Below are 19,311 nucleotides of genomic sequence, written 5' to 3' on the forward strand. Positions count from 1 at the left end.
GAGTAGTCAAACCTTTGCAGAAGTGAATATAGATATAATCTTTGATATACATATACATATTTGCATTCCTTCCCCCTTCCCCAGCAATGAAAAGGAAGCTAATATTTTTTTCTATATTCATGTTTATGAAGTTGGGCAATTATACCACTACTGCTATGAATCCTGTTAATTATAGAAGTAAAAGTGAAAATAGAAATTAAACCTTAGAGTAGCTGCATAGATTTATTTTCTAAATATTTTAATTGTCAATGTCATTGTCATAGTTGATATTTGTTGAATACTTGTTATGAGCTCTAACTTTTCTACACATTTGCGTGCATTATATTGGTTACTCCTTGTAATGAGGTATGAACTCTTTGTATCCCCATTTGGAGAAACTGCAACTTAGGAAATAATTTAATATTGCATTCAAATAAGATATTTTCAGCTTTGTGGCAAAAATTTTATCCAATTTTAATATCTTTGTATATATTGCTGATAAAGTTGACCATTCTGATGCATATTCATTATGAAGCCATCACACCATTTCATCTTTTTTATTTCTAAGTAATTGACTGGAGAAATATTTGCTTCTAAAGATTTAAAATGTTGAAAATTATGTAATAGTGAAAAAATATACAACAGTAGTTTTGTCTGGTATGTTATTTTAATATTTGAGAGTAAAACCAGCATGCTATAGCATATGGCAGATAAATTCAGTAAGATTCTCTTAAAGATTTTATACATTTTTCCCGTGGAAAAATTACAGGGTTTTGGTTGCATCTATATTCATGTTTTCATTTATTTCTTAATACATGTTTCCTTTATAAAAGGTTTTTGTTAATCTAAATCTGGTGACATGTTCTCTTTCTCTCCTGTCTCTTTTAAATACAAGTAGTACTGATTTGTAGTAATTAAGACAGGTCCTCTTGTTTCTGATTTCTCAATAAGCACATGGAAAGCAGGATACTTCTTATGAAGTTAATCAGCAATCTATGACATTCAGCACATAGTGTTCCAGTGATCTTTCAAAATGTTTAATAGCATTAGATAGCTTTTGAAGTAATTATGACTAATGTTCATGAATGCAGCGCTAGGCTTTATGTGTCACTGGATTTTTATTTTTTGCTAAAACGCCATGGATTATAAAGACAAATCATTATTTTATAGAGCTCTACAAAAGGAAAAAAAAGCTAAATTATTCCATTGGGTATGCATCCTGATTTTAGAGATGTTAAAATTTGAAAAACAACATATGGTAAACACATGTAGCAGTAAATGTTACTACTGGCAGATAGATGCAGTAGTGTTTAGGAGGGAGGGAAATAAGCACAAGCACACAGGGCTGGTGGGAGGAGAGACTAGTCCAGTCTTTTTGGAGGTCATTTGGTTATACCAATCTAAAGCTGTAAAACCATTCATATCTTTCCTCTTACCCAAAAGAAATAGTGAGACACGTGCAAACATTTAGGAGCAACTTCTACATGTTAGGCTCTGTTCTAAGAACTTGGGATCTATCAACGAAGGGAGCAAAGATCCCTGCCCTTGTGGAACTCACACTGTAACAGAACAGAACATGATTGTGATAGACTGCACTGTGATAAAAACAGATTATGGAACAGTGTTTGATGCATGATTCTAATTTGTAATTTAAAAAACAAACTAGAAACATTATAAATACCCTAGAGTAAGTGATTGGTATGATACACTTAGCCAACTGGGTTTTACTTCCATTTGGGTTTTATTTTATAAATTTTAACCATATTTGATTATTAAAAATGTAAATAACTTACATGGGCATGTTTCTATTTTACTAACCATTCTATTTGTGTCCTATTTTTATTCGCTTGTGTAAAACTTATTCTTAAAACAGAGTCTTTATTAGATTGGGAACCTTAAGAGAGCAAGACCAGATAAGTGTGATTCTGTTAGTAAGTTTTGACTCAGTGGTTCTCAAAGTAGGGTGCTCTATCAGCGGCAGCAGCAGCATCCCCTAGGATCTTATTAGAAATTCAATATTTGGGACTCTAGTCGCCACCTACTGAATCAGAAACTATGGAGGCAGGGTCCAGATATCTGTGTACAACCAAGCCCTTCAGCCATTCTGATATACTCTGAAGTTTGAGAAGAACTGCAGTAACTGGGCAAGTATAATACATCTGCTATGCTAGTGAAATAAGAGATTATAGAAATCATATTAAAAAAATATCTTTTTTTTCCCTCTATTTTTGATAGGCAGTTGTCAGGATAGCCTACAAATGGATTCAGGGCTAAATCCTTCCATGGTATCTGGCTAAATCTCTTTTATTTAATAATGCCCAGCCTACATAGTAGAAAGAGTAGAGAAGTATGCAAATATTCATGAGTTTTTCTATTTGAGAAATGAAGAAACCTAGTATTTAAGTAGTTGAAAGAAAGATATTTTACCTCATAGAATCATGGGAAATAAACTTATGTCTTGACACTAACTGAATTATCTTTAATACAGTGTAAATAAGTTTCATATTGAGCAGTTGACTACTAGAAGAAATAAGAATGTTCAATAAAAATATTTTCAATATTAAAAATAATATACTTTGGTACATAAAACTCAATTCATAAAAATTACAACTTTATTATGTATTTATAACCACATAATAATTGCCATTATGCCAATTATATTTTTGTTGTATTAACAAATATTCATTAATATGTTATAAATGGCTCAGCTTAGTAGCTAAATTGAGGAATTCCCCTGTGATTGGAGGGGGAAAATGAGATATGAGAGACTAATAAACAAATGGACAAGGACCAGACCATATTTGACACTAGAACTTTGACCAACAAGCCTAGGAATCCAAACCACAGCCTCTGCATCAATTTGCTCAGAGTGGTTAGGAAAGTCCAGGACTTTCAGGATATTTTCAAGTGAGTGACTACCAACTTTCTTAATTTTTGTCTCCTCCTTCCAACTCAAAACCAACCAGAGAAAACCAAAACTGCTCCCCAATCAGTCACATAGGGTACCCTGCTTCTGGTTAACCCACCTTCAGCTTTTCCATGCTAATAACCTCCTAATAGAGCATACCTGAATTCTTCCCTTTTGTTCACTACAAAGCTCCTTGACACTGATTTTGACAACTATTTTTCAAACATGAGACCAAAAGCACAAGCAACAAAGGCAAAAATAAATAAATGGCACTACATCAAACTAAAAAGTTTCTGCACAGAAAAGAAACAATCAACAAAATGAAAAGGTAACCTGTGGAATGGGAGAAAATATTTGCAAACCATATACCTGAGAAGGGTTTATATATATATATATGTGTATATATATATATATTCTTTATATATATATATAAAGAATTTATACAACTCAATAACAAAAACAGAAAAAATCAGATTAAAAATTGATATTTTTTCCAAGAAAGACGTACAAATAGACAATAGACCCATGAAAAGATGCTCAACATCACTAATCATCAGGAAAATGCAAATCAAAACTGCAATGAGATATCTCCTCATACCTGTTAGAATAGCTACACTCAAAAAGACAAGAGATTACAAGTATTGATGAAGATGTTGAGAAAAAGGAACCCTTTTGCACTATTGATGAGAATGTAAATTGGTACAACTGCTATGGAAAATAGTATGGAGGATCCTCAAAAAAATTACAATTACTATCCAACAATTCCACTTTTGGGTTTATATATTAAAAAAAAAAATGAAAACAGGATCTTGAAGAGACATCTGAACTTCCATTTTCATTATTCATAATAGCCAAGATATGGAAACAACCTGAATGTCCATCAATGGATGAATGGATAAAGATTTATTTATATCTGTATTTATATCTGTATAATGGAATATTATTAAGACATGAGAAAGAAGGAAATCCTGCCATTTGTGACAACACGGATGGGCCTTGAGAACATTATTCTAAGTAAAATAAATCAGAGAAAGACAAATACTCTACAATATCACTTACATGTAGAGTCTAAAAAGCTGAACTCATAGAAATAAAGGGTAGAGTGGCCATTAGCAGGGGCTTGCAGTGTAGGGGAAATAGTGACATGTCAGTCAGTGAATACAGACTTCCAGTTAGAAAGTGAATAAGTTATGGGGATCTAATGTACGGCATTGTAATGATAGTTAACAATACTGTATTATACACTTGAAAATTGCTAAGAGAGTAGATCTTAAATTATTTTACCATAAAAAGGAATGACAATTTTGTGATATGATGGAGGTGTTAACTAAGGCTATAGTGGTACCTTTACTGTGGCACAAAAGTGTTTCAATTCAACACATTTTACACCTTAAAGTTACATAATATTACATGTCAGTTGTATCTCAATGAAGTTGAAAAAAATAACAAGATAGAAGTGTCAGTAACAGCGAGAAGGCAGAGAGTAGAGTGGGTTTTGGCAACAGGAACAGGTAGAGTGGGTTTTAATTTTGTTCTGGGTATTTTGACTTCAGGGTAATTATGCAGTAGGTAAGTAGAAACATCTAGCACGAAGTTAGGAAATAGCACTTGAACTGGGGAGTACAGGCAGATCTAGAAATACTTATTTGGAAATATTCCTCATAGAGATGATGGTAACTTAAGCCATATGTATGAGGGTAATTTCAGATATGGAAGATGTAAAAATAGGAGAGATCACAAAATATAGTCACACACTGATTCACGTATTCATTCAAAAATTTCCGAGCACAGCTATGCCCCTGGGCCTTGTGCTTGGTGCTGAGGGTAGACATGCTGCAAGTCTGCCTATATTTAAAGATACCGGGAAGGAGAAAAAAGCAAAGCAAAACCCACAAGCTGAATATTAGAATTTTAAATCAGAATATTAAAATCAGAATATTAAAAAAGAAAACTAAAACTAAAAAATAAGAAGGCACTGACGGAATCCCTGACATAAGAGAATTTCAAGAAGGAAGTAGTCAACAAGTACATGGGCTGTGAATTATTTGACGGTGATGATGACATTAAAAAGAACGTGATTTGATGTTTTGGCGCTATTGGAGATGGTCAGTAAAGAGTGCCATTATCGTTATTAAGGTAAACAACATATTGTTAGGTATAAAAAGTAAGTGTAGACTGCCCACCCAAAAGAAAAATAAAAGATAGAAGCTTGAAGAGGTAGGTGGATCAAGGGCAAAGTTCTCCAGGAAAGGTAAAGCTTGAAATGATAGGCTGAAAGGAATGATCAAATGGAGAATGGGAAATTGATTGTCATTAGAAAAAGCATAAAAGATGTGTTTAGGACAGGTAAGAGAAGATGAAAACAAGAATACAAGAAGGAGAGAGAGTCCTTTCTTGGAAATAAAGTAATATATTAGGAATAGATGAAGATACACATACATAATTTAAATGGAGATAGGAAAATTGAAGTTGTTAACATGAATAACTTTAATCCACTTAAAACTGTATGAGCAAATTATGTCATAGCAGGAGAGAGCAGTAGATACAGAAAAAGGGAGGGGATTGGAAATATTTCACTTTCGCGGCTATTAGGAATGTAATGGGTAGGTAACTGTTAAGAAATGATAATGATGATGAAACATGAGCAATGCATAGGGCTAGTTGTGTGGTAGAATAGCAAAATAGGAAGCAAACATTTAGGTATAGCAGCTTTCTTTTTCAAAGCTTAGAAGAGAGGATTTTATGGAGCATCATCTAATTGAGGTGGGGAGGATTAGAGTGGAAGGGAGATTAAAGAGGAGACAGAGGTTGTGGGGTACATGATCTACGACTACCCCATCTTAGAGGTAAAGAACTCATGGCTTAAAAAACCTTGCTGATATTGTTAAAATGAAGAATCTGGTCCATAATTCCAGGACAGGGCCTGAGATGCTGCATTTCTAACAAGTCCAGAACTATCAATGAGAATCTATAGTTTATTAAGAATCCTAAATGATTTGTATGTGCGTCTAAGAGGTATGTGCTTTTAAGTTTGAGAGGTACTGATATATACCTCACATTTACCTCTTTGTTGGTAATTACCAAGAAAATGGTAAAAGGAAAAGAATAAGGAATACTGGGTATTTTCCAGGGGGTTATTCAAGTAGCCAATATGTAGAGTAAGCTAGAAAGGGACTATGAGGTCCAAATACAGCTCTATAGTTTGAGAAAAGGGAGGGAAAGCGATCTAACAGTCATGATGGCAGCGGCTGGACTGAAGCTCCAAAGCTTATCTGACCTCTTGCAACAGTTGAAGTGAGATGAAAATAAATGTTGCTATAGCTACCAAATAATTTCCATAAACGTTAAACCAATCCTGTGAACTTTCACAGGTTCTTACAGATTTCCCAGTATAACCAACTCCAGTAATGAAAAGATCATGATATTATGCTGGAAATTATCATTTACAATTTTAATTTCTTCCCAAATGTGTAGGTATCTATAACACAACAACTTTTATGATGAGTGTTATTATGTTTGAAGCTTTATTAATTAATGTGGCTGAATGTCAACTTAGGAAAATTATGACATGACAATACCACCCATAAAAAAGGGTTTGGAGAATCTCCGTATAATATACCCATTTATAGTTGGAAGTTATTGTTGTTCTCAAACATTTAATTAATTAATTTATTTATTTTCGGTACGCGGGCCTCTCACTGTTGTGGCCTCTCCCATTGCGGAGCACAGGCTCCGGACACGCAGGCTCAGCGGCCATGGCTCACGGGCCCAGCCGCTCCGCGGCATGTGGGATCTTCCCAGACCAGGGCATGAACCCGTGTCCTCTGCATCGGCAGGCGGACTCTCAACCACTGCGCCACCAGGGAAGCCCACAACAAACATTTTTAATACAATGTGAATGTTTTGAATAATTTGGAGTGGCATGTTTAAGGATAGTGATATCTAAGAGTCAAAATATTAAATGTAAGGATCTATACATTTTAGTTTAAAACACGTAAATTCCCACTCCAAAAATGGATTGCTTAATGTTGTTTCTATATCTATTTGACACGAGAAATATTTGTAATCATTACTTTTGTTTTATACTTTTTAACAAGGATAAAAATTTATTTAGAGGTTTTAACATTTTGGTTTTTTGTAAGCACAATTTCAAACCGGATATCCGTTCAGTTATAAAGATATCAAAGGCACCACTACCAACAGGCTAAAAGACAAATTCCAGCCTATAATGTATTTTGGCAACTTTTTTTTTTTCCTAGTCATGCCTTTTGTTATATAGCAGTTTTTAAATAACTTCCTATTATATAATGAAATCCTCACAAAAGCCCTGGGAGATTAATGGTTTGTGGTGTCAGTTAATTCATGAGTAACATCTTTTCTCAGTAGATTTTAAACCATGGAAGAAAGATCATTCCAGGGTTTGGAACACCTGAAGAACAATCCTTATGAAAGATTTTAGAGTGTTAGGGCAGCATTTATAGTGCCTTTTGATTGGGGCAATCAAGTATAAAATCATTAAATATCATATCTGTAACCAGGATATAAAAGTGATGAGATCGGACCATGTTTATCTTGTTCATTACTTTAACCTAACATTCTAGAATACTAGTGACTGACACACAGTTGCTCAAAACATATTTATTGAATAGATAAATGAATTACTGAACTAACATTATATAGTTATATGTGTTGTTTATAGTTAAGCAACAGATTTACAGATATACAAATTACCTAATTATGGGATGAGTTGATAGTTCCGAAACTTATCACTGCCTGCCCCTCCAGCTTTCCCAGGATTTAAGATCTGCTTTTAAAGAAATGATTTAGGTATTAAATAAGACATTGAGAAAGTCTGGATGTTACTGAGCTAAGGTAAAAATCTAACACCTAAATACAAGGTAGTTTTCTTCCTAAGGGCCTGTCAGCAATTATTTCTTTATTGAAGCATTGAATTATTTCTTTATTTAGGTGTTTATTAGTTATTTATTGAGAATTTACAATATGCCAGGTTTCATTGAAACAGTCTACTTTTTTCCCCCATACATGTAGTCTGCAATTATAATAAGAATTGTGTTTCTGAGATGATAAGCTTGACAGTCTTGAAAGAAGCAAGACTTCAAAGTCTGTTTTTTTTTTTTTAATAAACATATTATTTGAAATTTTCTAAATGTATAGAAGGCTATCTGGTTTTCTAAGAAAGCATTTCTGATGACTTATACCAAAATTATGTATATATTACATAAAACTCACATATTTTATAAAATCTCAAGTATTCTAAAATTTATTGGCAGAAAATTTTAGAAATTGGCATGTCTGTTAAATAATGCATAGTTTCAATTTAGCATTTAATGAGCTAGGCACTATGGAGCTGTCTCTATCTGAAATTAATCATAATATGTTGGAGTTGTAAGACTGGAATGATTTAATTTGTTTACTATTCTTGTACGTTCATTTAAAAAAATTGAGAGTGTAGTCATATCTCTGCTTTATGAAGTTGAATTTTTATTTCATTCTAAATAGAATAAAATGTAAACCCTTAATTTCTTTCACACCTCCTCTTCATTAAAAGAATCAGAATTTCTGTGCTGCATGTAATGAATAGAGTAAGAGAGTTTGTGTTTGAAATTCAACAGTACCATTTCTACCTCTATGCTCTTGGGCACATTTATCAACCTCTCTAATCAATTGTCTTATCTATATAAGAACAGTAATCATAATAACTTGGTAGGATTGTTCTAAGGATTAAATGAGTTGAACCTAAGGCACTTAACATACTTCCTGACGCATAGTAGATATTCAATCAATGTTGAGTACTATTAGTATTTTAAAGGATCAACTAAGGGGATAGTAGACATATAATAAATGTGTAATTACATGACCCCTGAATCTAATATATAGATATATATATTCATCAAAATACCACTTGCAAGGAATATTGCACAATAATAAAATAGAATGTGGAAACTGGGTTGTATAATGGTTCACAGAACAGTTTGATACCAGGGTCTCTGGGTTAAAACCAAAAACAGCAACAACAAAAAACAACTTGTGTAATAGTACATTTACACAATAACTTTCTCACAGCTCAAGTTTTGTTCATGGATAAAGTTTAGATACAGTTGTGGGAATTAAATTAGTTGATACATAAAAAATACTTAAACCAGTGCTTTACATATTGCTTATTTTTAGTAAATGTTATTTATGGCATATGGCTTAATTGAGATTCTGAACATAATTAAGCTTGAGTTGAATTTTGACTTCACAGTGTATTAGTGATAAGACATTTTGGAGTATATTCTGGCAACTGTTAGCTTCCATTGTTTTAACTGAAAATGTGGCAAATAATCTCACTTTTTGTGAGTATTAATGGAGATACAAGAGACTTTTGTGAATGCCAATTGAAGATATATGAGATAAAGTATAGAAATCTTAGCATTGTGCTATTTATCAATTACTAACTAAATATTATTTTTCTAAACCCACCAAACTGTCTTTAAAATAATTTGCAATTATTTAAAATTATTTATAATTATTTAAAATAACTTCACAATTTTTAGGTTTCCAAATCATTTAAAAATTCAACCTTTTGTCACTCCCTTTAAAAATTGAACTTTTCAGCAAAATTGAGCCAAGAAGAAATAAAGTACTCCAAACTGTTTTAACATCAGAGAAATCACCATCTGAAATGCCAATTCCATGAATTTTTCCAAACAGCCACATATCCAATAAATCCATTAATTAATAGCTGTAATCTATAGAAATACTAATTCAAGTACAACTTTTTAAGATTTCTGCAGTAATTTGACAGTTATATAGATATTACTATGAAGCATTCCTCCTTGAATATAATAGGTTTAGGATATTAGACTTCCAGAATTACCAATCTCCCTCTTTTTTTTTTTTTTCCTGAAGTTTGCTTACTTAGCTCAGCATAAGTTCTTTCTGAGTGGTTATTCCTCCAAAGATAAGTAGCACAAATGAAGGAAGTATACCTGATCACATTCATTTAGCTAGAATCTTATTACCTGAAATAAAATTTCCTGAAATGCATCAAGGACCACACTAACTCATTGCCAATGTCATTGACAGTTTAATAACTGATCCTTCACCACAAATCTCTCCCCTAAAAATATTTATCTCATTCATATCATGTTAAAATGGACTCTTTCCTCTTTAAGTATATCCCAGTACTCAGTATTCTTGCCTGAATCAGGCCATGTAAATCATCGAAAAAGGTAGATTAAAGTTGAGGTGGGCCATATTTCTGCTTTGGCTTTCTTATATGCCTAAAATCACCTCCCTGGCTTGGCCTTGGGTTTGAATAACAACTAGCCAAATGCATTTAATGTCATTTCTAGAATCCCTGAATTTAAACACAAGCAGTAACTTCAAGTCTGAGTGTCCAACATATCTAATCAGTATAACAATGTCAGTAATACAAACAAGGATGTCCTTTGGATTTACTGTTACTGAGTAGTCACATTCAGATACAGATAAGCATTCTATGTGTAACTGGAGAGCATAAATAACCTTATGTGCTTTTTATGTTGAAATTCTATTATTCAGTTGAAAGTGTCAATTTATATTGCAAATATGCAACACAGTGCCTGCAGGAGTAATCTAGCATCTGATAGTGCTAAAAGAAATCATCGTTTCTGTATTATAATGTCAAATCTTAAAGCTCGACTTTAAATCTCTAATAATAAAATGGTAATAACAATTAAAAATTTCAATTAGTGTATCCAAGGAGTTCATTCCACGATGGCAATACTGAATATTGATTCTAACACTTAATTTAACATTTGCCCCAAGTTTAAATTGATGCACCTCTTGATAAAAGAGGGGAGCACTGGGGGCAAGTCACTATAATTCCTTGATTGACTTTCTGAAGTATAAGCATTCAGATCACACTAGATTCTTGGGAAAGACTTCCCTTTCAACCAACATCAGTAGGAAGTAGATCTTCTGAAGAGATCTTTTCCTTCCTTGCTCCCGTTGGGAAAATGAAAGCAGAAAGCAGTAGAATAGTGAGCCTGGGACATTGGCAAGGTTAGTCCATATGCATTCGAATTAGTAAAAGGGATGGGCAGCAGAGACATCTATGGAGGGCTAGTAAACAGTGTAACCACTTGGAACAAAGAGACCTGGGGCCATGGCCAGTAACTGGAGTGAAACACAATGGATTGAGAATCAGATACTCAGAGTACAGTCGAGTCTCTGCCACCTCTTGGTTTGGTGACTTTGACCAAGAAAGTCTGAGCATTCATTATGGAAGATTTAACTCCACACATGCATTTCAATTTGCAGAATAAGAACAATACATTTTAATGTGAATGTTTATACTTCAATGATAGTAAGAGGTTTTTTTTCCACTAACATTTGATCAGAAGAATGTTAGAAACATTTTATTTCACTCTTCAAGTGTTTCCTATTACTGTCAAAATCATTTCCATATATGATAATGCCTCCTAAGAATTAAATAGCATTCCTTTGTTAGATAAACTATGTTATATAATGTTTCCTTCATTTGTAGTAGAAAAGATTTAATGAATAGAAATCTGAGAAAAACATAACCTCCAAAGCAACACCACTCATAAGGAATTTACATAATGGATGTCAATTTTCTATCTTCTATGAACTTGTAATACATTATGCAGTAGAGCACCTGCGTATATACCAGTCATTCATGAGTTTTCTAAAGGGTTCATAAATGCTACTAATTTCTTCTTTGAGGGTAGAAATGAAATCTTCAGTTTCCTTATTTTGTTCATATAGAACAGCATCTACCTCGAAGGAAGCAAATTCAAGGGCATAATAAATGTGTGTTGATGAGCAAGTTACCACAGCATCAAAATGATAAAACTCTTGCAAAGCACGTTAACTACTAAATATGATCACATGTGATGGTAATCAAATGTCTTGATTTAAGGACAGTAATAGTAACCAGTTTCATAAAGTGCTATTGGAATACTACAATGAACTATGGAATACTACAAGACCTTTAAAATGATGATAGAGAATATTTATAGTCATGGAGAGATATATATTACCTACTGATTAAAACAAAGAGATCAGTTGGATTATGGTTTTTTTATCACATTTGTACACAATAGCATATGTGTATATGTGTGTGTGTGTTTAACACTGTTAACTGAGTATAACTGAGAAGGCTTTCTAAAATAATATATGCAAAATACATTTTGCTTGCAAATGTGTCCCTCACCCATAGTCCCACAAGAAGCAAAAGAGACAAATTTTCTCCACTTGTTTGTCATCACTGCATTAAAGAGCTGAAATTAGAGTAATTAATCTGAAATCACAATAGTTTGATGTGGGCTGAGTAACAGTAATGCTATTTCAGACAAATGTAGTCAAAATTGTCAAATTATACGTACACTAATTATACATAAAATAATTTTTTTCATGATATTGAATCACTATTTAACATTTTATGATCTTGAATTAAAATGCAATACCTATACTAATACAAAATGTTTTTGGTTGTACTTTTTTAGGTCTCAGGGTGGTGAACTTTTTCTTTGAATTCCTAACCTGTGAGCCTATGGTAAGATTATAATTAATATACTAAATTTTATAGTTTTTCTCTATTACCCCTGCTTGATTAATAACAGTAAAGGGAATTTGCATAGGTAGCTTGATACTTTACCTTACTTTTATGGAAATTCTGAAGAAACTATGTGATATTTTCTATCTAATGTTTATGTTCTTGAGTAGATTATAGTAATATAGTCATTTGATATAGCCTTTGATAGGTTTCTAAGTGAATTTGAAGCATCGTTCAGGAAGGTAAAGATTTATACCATGGACAAAATTTCTTCGGATATGAATGACAATTTTATATATTAAAAATATTTATAGCGAGGTCTATTTGATGCCAATGAATAAGGCAATGAGTTATTGAAAGTAAAACTTATAAAATTATCACCTGTCAGGATTTATCAAAATTGAGTTCTTCTATTAAATCTTGCTGTTGGAGCTTTAGAGAGTTGAAAGTAAAAGTATGGAAATAGAGATGATAAGAAATCACCAGTAACTTCTAAGGTGATTTGGGGAGGTGTTATTTATTTGTTAATTTCTGTGGTTAATGCATTCAGTAACGTGTTAAAAATGTGAATATGGATTACATTTATAATTGATTACTACAGAATATAAGTGAACATAAGTCTGTGTTGTGAAACTGATTGGGTTATTTTAGTAAAAGGATTTTCAGTGTTTATCTGTTCCTTAATAGTAAACATGATAAAGATTTAGCTTGTAACTGATGTATAAAAGACAGATAATATGGGCATTTGTATCATACATTTCATATCTGGGGGGAACAATATCTTTGGAAACACAGAGGCAATTGACTCAGTCTCTTCTTTATCTGGTAATTCAGCATTATTGAAATGTATCTTGAAGAAGTTGTTTTAAGAGACTGTAGGCAACCACCTCTGGGCACTCTAATGTGTTCCCTTTCGTGATATTTTTTAAAAACAATGTAAGATTATGAAAAACAAGTGTCACATAGAATCAAGGGAAAATCCCTCTACCCTTCCAGAAGGATTCTGCTGATAATGGAAGACATTTTATAAAATGTTATTTGGATATGCATAGAACAATAACTTTATCCTTGAGAAGTTATTTTTTAATTTGTAACTTATATTTTACAAATATATCTAAATGAACCTACAAATCATTTCATTTTATAAAATGGTACAAAATATTTTAAAAATTTATGTTATCTCCAGTCTTTTTAATATTCTAATATAAACATAACATACACAGAGAAAATTGCTCATAGCTTAAGTGCACAGTCTCAGTGAATTGTCACAAAATGAACACACCCATATAACCAGCACTCACATAAATTTAAAAAAAAAAGATAAAAATTAGAGTACATTGTAGCCCTCACCTTAATTGCTCTTTTCTAGTAACTATACCCATAGAACATAAACACTATCTTGAATTCTTGGAAGACAGATTACTTTGCCTACTTAATCACGTTTTACAAATGAAAACATATAGGTACTGCTTTGCTTCTTTTGCTCAAAGTTACATTTGTAAGATTATATGCTGGGGTAAATCACTTCTTCTTATTGCTGTGTAGTAGGCAACTGTGTGAATATACCAAATTATGGTCCTTTCTCCCATTTATAGGCATGTGGATAGCTTCTAGCATTTGGCTGTTATGAGTAACAGTCATATGGATATCTGGAACATGTCTTTTAGGGAATATGTATATATATTTTGTTGGGCATATAGGCTATGCATATGTTCTGCTTTAGGAAAGAGTGACATTTTCCCGAAGTGGTTATTTCAGGTTTCAACAGCAGGATGTGAGAGTTCAGTTGCTCTGGATACTCAGTAACACTGGGATTTTTCATCCTTCTCTTTTAGCCATTTTGTTGTGTATATAGGGATATTTTAATTTGAATGTCCTGAAGATTAGTGGTACTAAAAACTTATTTTTTAAACTATTTGTCATATTATCTATTATCTATCTTTTTAAAATTATGTTATTTATCCTTTTTTTATCATATACATATGGGTATTGAATCCTTTGCTGGATATATACACTGATATGCTAGGGTGCCTTAACCTGATTCATAAGAGCCTACAGTTGAAGTGTCAAGAATTTTGAGAGCTGCTTAGTAGTTTTAAAAGCACCATGGTAGAAGTATTTACACCACATATATTGGCAAACACTAAAAAAACAGGAGTTTTCTTCTGGAGTACTAGGTGTTAAACATTTACTAGCACACCACTGGGTATTTATATTGTATATGAAACCATTTGGTGGAATTTTTCATCTCCTGTTGATGTCTCTTGATGAATAGAAGTTCTTCATTTTAATTTATTCTAGTTTCTTAGGTTTATTTCTTGTGTGATTACTTTTTGTATGATTTTGTGTCCTATTTAAGAAATAGTTGCCTTAGCCATGGTGGTTAAGATATTTTCCTTTGGTTTCAATAAAAGCTTTATTGTTTGAACCTTCACATTTAATGATCTCTAGGTATTAAAGATACTGTTCTATAGTATTATCTTGTGTGCTTAAGATACTTAGCTGGATAGCTTTTCATTAGGATAGTAAATGCTCTGTGTATGTGTTAAATTTTTTGTTTTAAAATTTATATATAAATATGAAGACACTGATATTTATGATTAATAATTTAATGTAGCTATTTATAAGCAACTTGTAGTATTTCATAAAGTTAATATATGTATTTATGCATTGTCCACTATAAGTTTCACATGCCAAAATCAGGTGGCCATAATTATGAAATAAATATCCAAAAACATAACAAAATTAATATTTGATTTTAACCTTACGTGTATTATAATTTATTTCCATTATATATCATGGAGTGAACCAAAAGTCTGCAAAATAAATATTCCACACAATCATTAAAAAACTCAGAATAAAATGGATAGCTAGTGGGAAGCAGCCGCCATAATACAGGGAGATCAGCTCGGTGCTTTGTGACCACCTAGGGGGTGGGATAGGGAGGGTGGGAGGGAGACGCAAGAGGGAGGAGATATGGGGATATATGTATATGTATAGCTGATTCACTTTGTTATACAGCAGAAACTACCACACCATTGTAAAGCAATTATACTCCAATAAAGATGTTAAAAAAATTACCTTAAAAAAAAAAAAAACCTCAATATTGGCTATACTTTTGGCATTCAAATAAAATTATTATTAAAATATATTTAGTTGCTTCCAAAATATTGTCTAATAAATTGAATAAACATGTAAATACCATGATAAATACAGCCTGAAGGCTTGACTACAAAGTATTATTGTATGAACTTCATTAAGATTTTATTTGCCTTGTGATTAATATATAGAGAGATAGATATACATACATATAGATATAAGTATGAAATTTTTGACAACACAGCAGTGCACCACAGCAGTGCACTACGTACTAGTGTTTTGTGTCTGATAAGAATGATAGTATTAAAAACGGTATTATTTTATTTTATTTTTTTACAACTTTATTGGAGTATAATTGCTTCACAATGGTATGTTAGTTTCTGCTTTATAACAAAGTGAATCAGTTATACATATACATCTGTTCCCATATCCCTTCCCTCTTGCGTCTCCCTCCCTCCCACCCTCCCTATCCCACCCCTCCAGGCGGTCACAAAGCACCCAGCTGATCTCCCTGTGCTATGCGGCTGCTTCCCACTAGCTATCTACCTTACTGTTTGGTAGTGTATATATGTCCATGCCTCTCTCTCACTTTGTCACAGCTTACCCTTCCCCCTCCCCATATCCTCAATTCCATTCTCAAGTAGGTCTGTGTCTTTATTCCTGAAAAACAGTATTATTTCTCCCTTAAAATTCTGAGTCAATTATACAAATATGTGTGGGTTTACCACAGATTATATTGTCCTATTATGCATCTTTTGTGAATTGAATATGTGGTTCCCCTCCAAGTTATCATCTTGATTTAAATACATTCAATTTCCTCCATAATAGTTGAAATATTTGAGAGATGTAATGAAATATAATGGAATTAAATGATTATTTTCAAATGGAAAGTTCAATAGTTTCAATATGCACATGCCAAATTTAGACTGTTTCTTTTTTAATCTCTGGGTTTTTATTCCAAGCCAGTTCATTGACTTCAGAGTAACTCGTAACTCAATGGAAGTGCAAAAGCAAGCCATATAAAATGGTGTTTCTATTGTATTTTTTAAAATTATTTTATTGAAGTATAGTTGATTTACAATGTTGTGTTAGTTTCTGCTGTACAGCAAAGTGATTTAGTTATACATATATGCATTCTTTTACATATTCTTTTCTATTATGGTTTATCACAAGGTATTGAATATAGCTCCCTGTGCTATACAGTAGGACCTTGTTTATCCACCCATTTGCTGCAACATTGGATGGACCTAGAGATTATCATACTAAGTGAACTAAGTCAGAAAGAGAAAGACAAATACCATATGATATTACTTATATGTGGAATCTAAAAAATGACACAAATAAACTTATCTATGAAACAGAAACAGAATCACGGACACAGAGAACAGACTTGTAGTTGCCGAGGGGGAGTGGGGGAAGTATGGATTGGGAGTTTGGGATTAGCAGATGCAAACTAAAATGATGCTTTTAACAATTAGTTATTATTTTTCAAATCTTTATAATAGTGAGAAATCTGCGAAAAATTGGGGGTTTATAGATTAATCCTTGAAATTAAAGAAAGATGATACTGATTTATTTTCATATGTTTGGAGAGCCTGGGATTTGTATCAGAGCTGTTATTATTTTGACATTGTTGCCTGTCTGAGGTAGCCAAAGATGATAAAATATAGAGTGTGTGCTAATTCAAAGCTAATTAGGTGATTTTCACTTTTACTAAATTACTAATCACTGTGGGATAATTAAAGCAGGAAGGACAAAGGTGAATGAAACACTGAAGAATGTCTTGAAGATTGGTCCAAAGATTTTACATGGCAGTAATGGGTCTGATCCTGTACTAGCCGTTTTAAATAGCTAAATTTGAGTTTATCTGTGAAATACAGCACAGGTTACACAAACCTTAATTCATGAAGGTGTCTGTCACTGAAGATAAATGATACTTAAAGGAAAAAAATCCATGAAGACACAGACAACATACAGAAGTAATTGATGGCGGGTAAATATACTTTATTTCATTTTCACAGAGATTACAGAGTTTAGGGACAAATAAACTTCAAAGATACGCAGTTAACATACTGAAGGAAGAAAAACAGTAGAAACTGAAGAATTATCAACATGTAGAATATTTTATTATGTATAATTTGAGCCCCAAACTAACCCTTTAAAAAGGCCTAAAAGAAAAAAATAAAGTAAAATACATTCAGAAAAATCCAAGTAACTAAAAAGTTTTGGTAATATAAATGAAGATAAATGAAGACTGAACTTTAGAATAAAATTATTGGACACACAAAATATTAGCTATATATTTTTAGTTCCTATTCAATGATGTATTTATTTCCCTGAACTGTTAAAGTACAATGTTATGTTTTTCTCCCCCTGAAAAGTAGAAATATTTTCTAGTTCCTGGCCTAATATCTGGCAATAGCATATGTTCTCTAAAATTTTGCTATCTAGAAAATCAATTCTATGTAAACTAGAGAAAAGTTTTTGTGTTTCTTTTGCTAAATAAAATATTTGTTTTCTGAAACACATCCTCTTTCCAAACTTTTCTTCCCTCCCTCCCTTCCTTTTTTCCTTCCTTTCTTTCTTTCTGCCAACATTTATGAAGAACTTACTCTGTACTAGGAAGATGGCTAACTAATGTTACAATGGTGCAACAGACAAGGCATATATATATATATATATATATATATATATATATATATATATATATATATTTATCGATTTCACAGTAGAAATTAGATTAAATAAAGTAGAAAAGGGATTAAATAAACAAAAAGTAAATCTCAATTTTGATAAATGTTATGAAGAAAAACATTCCCAAATATAAAACAGCTGGGACAGGAGTTGATATTTAATGCTTCAAAGGAAAAATAGAGTTCCCCATATGAAGGGATGAAGAGGGGAAGGAGTATAAAGAGATTTCTAGACTCTGAGGGAAAGGGGAAAGGGGAGCTGGAATGTTCAAAGAGGGTAAAGAATGTTAGTGTGCCTGGACCATAGTAAGTGAAAAGGAAGGAGGCATGAGATAAGGTTTAGCCTTGTAAGCCATGATAAGTATATTGGATTTTATTATAAATGCCATTGGAAGCCATTGAACATTTTTAAGCAAAAGTGTATAGTAATCTAAATCATATTTCAAGAAAAATGCTCTGTGGAGAACTAATTTTTAGGAGGAGATGTTTGCAGAGTTCAGAGAGAGAGAAATGTGATGGCTTGGACCAGGATGGGATCATAGTGTATTTTGGAGGCAGAACCATAAGGATTTACTTAATTTGAAGTAGATGGTGAGAGAAAAAGAGGCAAGCATGAATCCTAGATTTGAACAATTGTTTGTGTAGCAAAACCATTCACAACTGAGTTGGTCTAGATGGAGTTGGGAGGCAGGTTCTAGTAATAGAATCAATAACTCCATTTGGGATCAAGAATATGTTGTCTTACCTGTTTCTACTTCAGGTATGATTTGCAATTGTTACTTCAAATGAAAACCATATTAGGAGTAGGGAATGAGGATTCAATACTGTACATTCTAAGGATTCATTAAAGCCCATGATCTGGCAAACCATCTTATTATAGCTAATTGTCCTGGGCTGATGGTTATAGAAATATGTGTGAATTGATGCTGTAAAGGCATATGGTAACTATTGGCACCCAAGCATTCTGTGGAATGAGGCTGAGATTAAATATACATTTAATACAACAGACTTCAACAGTCTTTGGGATTATAAAATGAGTTCATAGTAAGACCTGGACAGTATAAGGA

General features: G+C 32.5%; 1 protein-coding gene across 3 annotated transcripts in view; it reads left to right on the plus strand.

The window, feature by feature from the left end:
• The window catches only part of PTPRD (protein tyrosine phosphatase receptor type D), a 2,148,730-nt gene that overhangs the window by 950,009 nt on the left and 1,179,410 nt on the right, over positions 1-19,311 (plus strand). For all 3 annotated transcript variants that reach the window (XM_081238160.1, XM_081238163.1, XM_081238162.1), the window contains one exon: positions 12,403-12,452. The gene's annotated coding sequence lies outside the window, so the exon portion shown is untranslated. The remainder of the gene's footprint in view (positions 1-12,402; positions 12,453-19,311) is intronic.

The sequence above is a fragment of the Mesoplodon bidens genome, assembly GCF_964165515.1.
Source record: "Mesoplodon bidens genome assembly, chromosome: 6".
In the NCBI taxonomy this organism is placed as follows: Eukaryota; Metazoa; Chordata; class Mammalia; order Artiodactyla; family Ziphiidae; genus Mesoplodon; species Mesoplodon bidens.